The sequence below is a fragment of the Chenopodium album genome, chromosome 4, assembly GCF_948465745.1.
Source record: "Chenopodium album chromosome 4, dcCheAlbu1.1, whole genome shotgun sequence".
In the NCBI taxonomy this organism is placed as follows: Eukaryota; Viridiplantae; Streptophyta; class Magnoliopsida; order Caryophyllales; family Amaranthaceae; genus Chenopodium; species Chenopodium album.
In genome coordinates this window covers 48,666,660-48,675,080 of record NC_137837.1, presented here as the reverse complement: position 1 = coordinate 48,675,080, position 8,421 = coordinate 48,666,660, and the positions used below count along the sequence as shown (strand labels likewise).

Sequence of the window (8,421 nt, the reverse complement as noted above, 5' to 3'; positions counted from 1 at the left end):
ACTTGGAGAATCACCTTTGCAAAGGAATCAAGTTGGGACCTTAATGACCAAGCAAGGAAGAAGCATTTGGCTAGAGAGGGCTTAGGGAGGCCTTGAAGAGGCCTCGGAGAGGTCTCCAAGGTATTGCCAGCAGGCTGCGGGCGCGGGCTCAAGTGGCAGATTTTGGCAGGAACTTCCCGCGGTTGCCCCGCGGGCTCTCCGCGGGCGCGGGAAACTTGGAGAGGGCGCTCCGTCTCAGAGAGACCGCGGCCCCCTGATTGAGTTTTGGGAGCAGGGGATTAGCCGCGGGCGCGACATCTGTGGCTGCGGGCGCGGGTTTATACTGCCGCGGGCGCGGGTGTTGCCCATATAGCCCGCGGAGGGTTCCGTACCCATTTCTCCGCGGCCGCGGGTTCATCGGGAGAGGGCGCGGGATTTGTCGGTTTCTTCTTTGCTTACAAATAGAATTGTAATTCCTTTTTGAAACCAACTTTTTAAAAATATTTCATTAGCTTAGTTTTAGAGAGAGAATTTAGAGAGAAGTTAGAGAGAAGTTCTTGGTTTTGGATTTGTAACTCAACATTTGATCAATCAAGTTTGGATTTCTTCATTTTCAATCATCAATATTAGTGAGAATCTCTTCCTACTTTCACCTCTTACTTACTTGCTATTTGATTTATGCTTGTTGCTTGTTTTTCTTTGGATTTGAGTTTGATATTGTTGAATATTTTGATTTCTCTTAGATTTTGATATAGAATGATGATCAATGCAATTTCTAGTTATTTTTTTTTGAATTTCACCATGATTAGTGAGTAGATTAGTTGCTAGGTAAAGGGGGAAGCATGTTTGATTAATGAAATTGCTAGTTGATGCTCTTTGATTGATTGATTTGTTGCAATTAAATTGGTTGTCATAGTTTTGCATGTGATTGATTAGACTAGGAGTGATCAACCTATAAGATTAATCTAGATTGCATTGCAACTCTTAATGACATGAACAATTGATTTGAAAGTTGCTCTAATTGATTGGGTTTGCTTGTGATTCTTCTTGATTTTCCTTTCATAGTGACTCCTAGATTGGCCTATAGGAGATAGCATTTGAACTCTCTTGATTGCTACTATTGTTTGTCCATTGCAATACTTGAATTAATTGATTGAGCTCTAAATTAGCATTATCATTGAACTTGCATGTGGAACCCATATCCCTAGTGTTTAGACCTTTGATTTACTTGATTAGACTTGTTTTAGTTTACCATAGTGCCAACCATAATTTCAACTCCATCTTCGAGGTAGCTTGACTTAGACTCTAGTTTTCATCATTGCATTCCCTAGGGATCGACCCTTAACTTGCCCTATATTCATATAAGGTTGGTTAGGTGTTTACAAATTTAGTTTGACTTGGGGGAAGGGTAGATAACGACATACATTTTCCTCTTGTCAAAAAACAATGTCTTTAAAAACAGTTTCTGCAGGTTTACAGTCACCTGTAAACATCAAACTATTCCTTTGCAGCCATATACTGTAAATAGCCTCAGCAAAACACATAGAGTATACTCTTCCCTTGCTGCTAGACTTCCTGCAATTCTTAACTATCCATTGTTGTTCAATGTGAAAAGGTTGAACTGATTTTTTCACATCAAGAAGCTTCAAAATCTGTTCCCAAATAGTATTAGAGTAAGGACAACAGAAGAACAAGTGAGAAACAGTTTCACAAGAGTTCTGGTAGAAAAAGCAAATAGGATCGCAACTTGCATTCCACTTAACAATTCTGTCCTTAGTAGCAAGTTTATAAAGCAAGGCTAACCAAGTAATGAAAATACTCTTAGGAGCAGCTTGGTTATTGCAAACAATTATTTTCCACCCTACTTTAGAGGCCTGAGGTCGAATCCGGGCATAAAGTTTAGCAATACTCATTTTCCCATTTTTCGTAATAGATGACTAGCCACCAATATCATCAATAATATCTCTGCAAGTCAAGATTTTCTTCAACACCCAGGAGCATTTCTTGGGAATAGTAGCAGTCCAAATATTTCTATTGCTGAAATAATAGGTATGCACCCATTTCACCCACATATTGTCAGCTTTACGAGCAAGATCCCAAAGAATCTTACAAATAGCAGCTTTATTCAAAATGTTTTGTTTGAATGTGTTTGACTTTTATTTTATTCAAAAAGCTTTGTTTGAATGTGTTAGACTTTCTTTTTATTCAATTAACTTTGTTAAATGCATTTGACTTTCATTCAATTCAAAAAGCTTTGTTTGAATGTGTTTGACTTTCATTTGGTTCAAAAAGCTTTGTTTGAACGTGTTTGACTTTCATTCGGTTCGAAGAGCTTTGTTTGAATGTGTTTCCCTTTCCTTTATTTTAAAAAGGATTTTTTTGAATGTGTTTGACTTTCATTTGATTTAAAAAGCTTTATTTTAATATTTTTTACTTTCGTTTGATTCAAAAAGCTTTGTCTGAACGTGTTTAACTTCCATTTGATTCAATAAGCTTTGTTGAATGCATTTGAATTTCATTCGATTTAAAAAGCTTTGTTTGAATGTGTTTGACTTGTATTTGGTTTAAAAATCTTTGCTTGAATGTGTTTGACTTTCATTTGATTCAAAAAGCTTTGTTTGAATGTGTTTTACATTCATTTGATTCAATTAGCTTCGTTAAATGTATTTCACTTTCATTCCATTCAAAAAGCTTTGTTTTAATGTGTTTGACTTTCATTTGATTCAAAAAGCTTTGTTTGATTGTGTTTGACTTTCATTTGATTCAAAAAGCTTTGTTTGAATATGTTTGTCTTTCATTTGATTCAAAAAGCTTAGTTTGAATGTGTTTGACTTTCATTTAATTCAAAAAGCTTTTTCAAATGTGTTTGACTTTCATTTGATTTCAAAAGCTCTATTTGAATGTGTTTCATTTTCATTTGATACAATTAGCTTCGTTGAATGCATTTAACTTTCATTCTATTCTAAAAGCTTTGTTTGAATATGTCTCCCTTTCATTTGATTCAAAAAATTTTGTCTGAATGTGTTTGACATTCATATTGTTAAAAAAGTTTTGTATGAATGTTTTTTACTTTCAATTGATTCAAAAATCTTTTTTAAATGTGTTACACTTTCCTTTGATTCAAAAAGATTTGCTTAAATGTGTTTAACTTTCATTTTATTAAAAAAGCTTTGTTTGTATGTGTTTGATTTTCATTTTATTCAAAAAGCATTGTTTAAATGTGTTTGACTTTCATTTAATTCAAAAAGCTTTGTTTGATTTAGTTTGACTTTCATTTGATTCAAAAATCTTTTTTTGAATGTGTTTGACTTTCATTTGATTCAAAAATCTTTGTTTGAATGTGTTTGACTTTCATTTGATTCAATTAGCTTCGTTAAATGCTTTTGACTTTCATTCGATTTAAAAAGATTTGTTTAAATGTTTTTGATTTCTTTTTATTTAAATAACTTTGTTTGAACTTGTATAACTTTCATTTGATTTAAAAAGCTTTATTTGAATGTGTTTTACTTTCATTTGATTCAATTAGATTCGTTGAATTCATTTGACTTTCATTTGATTCTAAAAGCGTTTTTTGAATGTTTTTTTACTTTTGTTTGTTTCAAAACGATTTGTTTTAATGTGTTAGACTTTTCATTCAATTCAAAAAGCCTTGTTTTAATGTGTTTAACTTTTATTTGATTCAAAAATCTTTGTTTGAATGTGTCTACTTTCATTTGATTCAAAATGATATGTTTCGTTATGTATGACTTTCATTTGATTTAATTAGCTCCGTTGAGTGCATTTGATTTTTATTCGATCAAAATGCTTTGTTTGAATGTTTTTTACTTTTATTTGATTCAAAAAGTTTTGTTTGAATGTGTTTGACTTTCATTCGATTCAATTAGCTTCGTTGAATGCATTTGACTTTTATTCGATCCAAAAAGCTTTGTTAAAATGTTTTTAAGTTTCATTGGATTTAAAAATCTTTGTTTAAATGTGTTCGACTTTCATTTGATTCAATTTACTTCGTTGAATGCATTTAACTTTCATTCGATTCAAAAAGCTTTGTTCGAATGTGTTTAACTTTCATTGGATTTAAAAAGCTTTGTTTTAGTGTACTTGACTTACATTTGATTCATTTAGCTTATTTAAATGCATTTGACTTTCATTTGATTTAAAATTCTTTGTGTGAATGTGTTTGACTTTCATTTGATTCAAAAAAATTTGTTTGAATTTGTTTGACTTTCATTTGATTCAATTAGCTTCGTTGAATGCATGTAACTTCCTGTCTATTCAAAAAGCTTTGTTTGAATGTGTTTGACTTTCATTGGATTTAAAAAGCTTTGTTTTAATGTACTTGACTAACATTTAATTCAATTAGCTTTGTTAAATGCAATTGAATTTTATTCGAATCAAAAAGCTTTGTTTGAATGTGTTTGACTTTCATTTGATTCAAAAAGCTTTGTTTGAATGTGTTTCACTTTCAATTGATTCAAAAATCTTTGTTTTAATATGTTTGACATTAATTTGATTCATTTAGTTTCATTAAAAGTATTTGACATTCATTCGATTAAAACAACTTTGTTTGAATGTATTTGAGTTACATTTGGTTTAAAAAGCTTTGTTTTAATGTGTTTGACTTTCATTTGTTTCAAAAAGCTTTGTTTGAATGTGTTTGATTTTCCTTTGATTCAAAAAAGATTTTTTTGAATGTGTTTGACTTTCATTAGATTCAAAAAGATTTTTTTGAATGTGTTTGACTTTCCTTTGATTCAAAAAGCTTTGTTTGAATGTTTTCGACTTTCATTTAATTTAGTTAGCTTCTTTGAATGCATTTGACTTTCATTCGATTCAAAAAGCTTTGTTTCAATGTGCTTGATTTTCATTTGATTCAAAAGTTCCGTTTGAATGTGTTTGATTTTCTTTGAATCAAAAAGCTTTGTATAAATTTGTTTGACTTTCATTTGATTTAAAAACCATTCTATGACAATGTTTTACTTTCATTTGATTTAATTAGCTTTTTTGAATGCATTTGACTTTTATTCAATTCAAAAAGCTTTGTTTTAATGTGTTTGACTTTTATTTGATTCAAAATGCTTTGTTTGAATGTGTTTGACTTTCATTTGATACAAGAGTCTTTGTTCGAATGTCTTTGACTTTCATATGGTTCAAAAAGCTTTATTTCAATGTGTTTGACTTTGATTTGAGTCAAAAAGATTTTTTTGAATGTGCTACACTTTTCTTTGATTAAAAAAGATTTGATTGAATGTATTTGACTTTCATTTTATTCAAAAAGCTTTGTTTGAATGTGTTTGACTTTTATTTGGTTCAAAAAGCTTTGTTTGAATGTGTTTGACATTCTTTTTATTCAATTAGCTTTGTTAAATGCATTTGACTTTCATTCGATTAAAAAAGCTTTGTTTGAATGTGTTTGACTTTCATTTTATTCAAAAAACTTTGTCTGAATGTTGTTGACTTTCATTTAATATAATTAGCTTTGTTTGAATGTATTTCACTTTCATTCGATTCGAAAAGCTTTGTTTGAATGTGTTTGACTTTCCTTTGATTCAAAAAGCTTTGTATGAATGTGTTACACTTTCCTTTGATTCAAAAAGATTTGTTTGAATGTGTTTGACTTTCATTTGATTCAAAAAGTTTTGTTTGAATGTGTTAGATTTTCAATTGATTCAAAAATCTTTGTTTTAATGTGTTTGACTTTAGGTCGATTCAATTAGCTTCATTAAAAGTATTTGACTTTCATTCGATTAAAAAATCTTTGTTTGAGTGTCTATGAGTTTCATTTGGTTCAAAAAGCTTTGTTTTGATGTGTTTGATTTTCATTTGTTTCAAAAAGCTTTGTTTAAATGTGTTTAACTTTTCTTTGATTCAATAAGATTTCATTGAATGTGTTGGACTTTCATTAGATTTAAAAAGATTTGTTTAAATGTGTTTAACTTTTCTTTTATTCAAAAAGCTTTGTTTGAATGTGTTCGACTTTCATTTGATTTAATTAGCTTCTTTGAATGCATTTTACTTTCATTCGATTCAAAAGGCTTTGTTTGTATGTGCTTGATTTTCATTTGATTCAAAAGCTCTGTTTGAATTTGTTTGATTTTCTTTGAATCGAAAAGCTTTGTATAAATTTGTTTGACTTTCATTTGATTTGAAAACCATTCTATGAGTGTGTTTAACTTTCATATGATTCAATTAGCTTTTTTGAATGCATTTGACTTTATTCAATTCAAAAAGCTTTTGTTTAAATGTGTTTGACTTTCATTTGATTCAAAATGTTTTGTTTGAATGTGTTTGACTTAATTTCATACAAAAGTCTTTGTTCGAATGTGTTTGACTTTCATATAGTTCAAAAAGCTTTATTTGAATGTGTTTGACTTTTATTTGAGTCAAAAAGCTTTTTTTGAATGTGTTATACTTTTCTTTCACTACTACAAAAATAGGCAAACAAACCCGTTGAAATATGCCTTAAAGACCGCATTTGGACGGGTCTCTATCTCGGAGGTCTGTTTTTCTCTGTTTGAAAAACAGACCGCCTCGAATGCAGGGGTCTATTTTGTAGAAAGAAAAGACCCGTTATCATATATAAGGGGTATGTTATACTAGCACGTTTCGTACAATAATGTCATAGGGAAGAGACCCGTTAGTAGAGATATTGGGTCCCTTTATTAAATAAATTTCAGACCCCATATGTAAGATATGGAGTCTCTTTGACTCTATATAAATAAAAAAAATACATATACCGACCAACCCGCATATTAATACAGTATTAATTATAATAAAAACACATTTTTTTTTTATCTAAAATACGAGTAATTAAAATTCATTCTTCATTTAGTTTTTTTTTTTAAAAATAATTCGTTATATTCTTTATTATTTGTTAATATTAATACAGCAAAATTACAACTTGTTTTAAAAAAAATTACAATAAATCGTATTAGGTACAACAAGCATCTAAAATCTATATTATGAAACAAAATAAAATCACAAATTGTTATGTCTAAATTCATACAAAGGTACACAAAAAAAAAAACAAAAAAAAAAACACCCTAAAACGATTGCCTTCAACTTCAAAATCGGGTACCATCGTTTTATAGCTTCGCCATCACTTTTTGATGTTTCTCATTGCCATCAAGATCTACTTCATTCCTGTCAAATATTTCTAAGAAACAAACATCATTAGCACACTATTGCAAATCGCGTAGAAATTTATTTTAAAACTCAACTTTAGAATTTAGATCAGTTTAATCAAATTCCAGAATATAAACAAAAAAAAGAACCCTAACCCCCAAAATTTAATCGTACACAAGAATAAACTCTTCCACTAAATAATACTTCTTAGATTAAAACAAATAAGGAAAATCAAAACGATTATAACTATTTAGTATTTACTCACCTTTGCATAATTTGGAGTACACAAAACAAGATCAAACCCACACGTTAGATCTAAAAGTAAAGACTATCAAAAGAAAAAAAAAAGTAAAATAATAAATAAAATACTCAATTACTCACCTGAATTGATGAATCTGGAAATGGTAAGCTATGAAAATCAATAAAACAAGCACAAACTTCTCAGCAAAATACTATAAATTCACTTTAAAATGAAACCCAACTTCATATATACACCCTTAGAGCACAATTATCCCTCAAATCGTATAACTTAGACATGCCAATTGAACAAATAAAAACCAAACAAGGTATGGTGTGATGTTGTTGTTGGATTATTTTAGGAAGGAACAACGCCAAAGGGGGTTTGCCGCACCAGTTTAAGGCATGATAATTGATGAAAAATTGAAGAGTATATATGAAGGGCAGGAGGTGAACCTTAGAGGATAGAGAAAAAAGAGTGAAAGGAGGAGGCCGAATATGAGTACTGTATGGGTCAATTAGGCGTGATATTTGATGAGTACATATCATTATATCTTTAAGGTGGGTAGAGGAGAAAGACTTGTTTGGTCAAACAACGGGTCCCTTAACCTTCTTTGTTTTTTCTCCTACACAAGTTGTGGGCCCTAGTTTACATGAGAGACCCATTAATTTTGGTAACGGGTCTCTTATCACTCTTTGTATTTTTCTCAACCAATCGTACTGAGTCCTTAGTACACGTAGAGTAATTAGTGAACACTAGACCCTAGTGTAGGGTCTACTACCTACACCCCCATGCAAAACGGTACCGTTTTACCCTTCCTCTCACTAACTCCTCACTTCCCATATACTATCCACTCAAGTTGTTACAGTAACCATTTAGCCCACACACTACATTATGGAAAAAAAAAATTGAACCGCCATTCAAATTCTCTCTCTTCATTCTTTTCATTTTATTTCTCCATTTTCCCTCTCATCAAAATCTTCAATTTTTGCAAATAAATTTCAGTAAAAAGTTATAATTCTCTATAATAGTCAACCACAATGTCTAGTATATGAGACAAATTTACACAATCGCTGAAAAAA

The 8,421-nt window shown here is 30.5% G+C and overlaps 1 long non-coding RNA gene across 1 annotated transcript; it reads right to left on the bottom strand.

Annotated features, from left to right (window-relative positions):
- Positions 1–6,783: 6,783 nt before the first annotated feature.
- On the bottom strand, positions 6,784–7,846 carry LOC145626981 (uncharacterized). The gene is made up of 2 exons (XR_014111235.1): positions 7,483–7,846; positions 6,784–7,132 (listed from the first exon to the last, which is right to left on the bottom strand). It is a non-coding gene; the product is annotated as an uncharacterized LOC145626981 (long non-coding RNA).
- Between the last annotated feature and the right edge of the window lie 575 nt (positions 7,847–8,421).